The 354-nt window shown below is 65.8% G+C and overlaps 1 protein-coding gene across 1 annotated transcript in view; it reads left to right on the forward strand.

Moving 5' to 3' along the window:
* Positions 1-340: 340 nt before the first annotated feature.
* Positions 341-354, forward strand: part of LOC143291646 (uncharacterized) — a 42142-nt gene continuing 42128 nt past the window's right edge. Inside the window, exon 1 of the mRNA XM_076601630.1 lies at positions 341-354. This exon is cut by the window's right edge and continues 1686 nt beyond it. The gene's annotated coding sequence lies outside the window, so the exon portion shown is untranslated.

A 354-nucleotide genomic window follows, 5' to 3' on the forward strand; every position in this document is an offset into this window, starting at 1 on the left:
TCTCTCTCCCTCCTCTCTCCCCTCCTCCCCCACTCCCTCCCCCCCTCCTCTCTCTCTCTCTCCCTCCTCTCTCCCCTCCTCCCCCCCCCCTCCTCTCTCTCTCTCTCCCTCCTCTCTCCCCTCCTCCCCCACTCCCTCCCCCCCCTCTCTCTCTCTCTCTCCCTCCTCTCTCCCCTCCTCCCCCACTCCCTCCCCCCCCCTCCTCTCTCTCTCTCTCCCTCCTCTCTCCCCTCCTCCCCCACTCCCCTCCCCCCCTCCTCTCTCTCTCTCTCCCTCCTCTCTCCCCTCCTCCCCCCCCCTCCTCTCTCTCTCTCTCTCTCTCTCAGATAATGGAGGCAAGAGAAATAGGGTGTC

The sequence above is a fragment of the Babylonia areolata genome, chromosome 17 (assembly GCF_041734735.1).
Source record: "Babylonia areolata isolate BAREFJ2019XMU chromosome 17, ASM4173473v1, whole genome shotgun sequence".
Taxonomy (NCBI): Eukaryota; Metazoa; Mollusca; class Gastropoda; order Neogastropoda; family Buccinidae; genus Babylonia; species Babylonia areolata.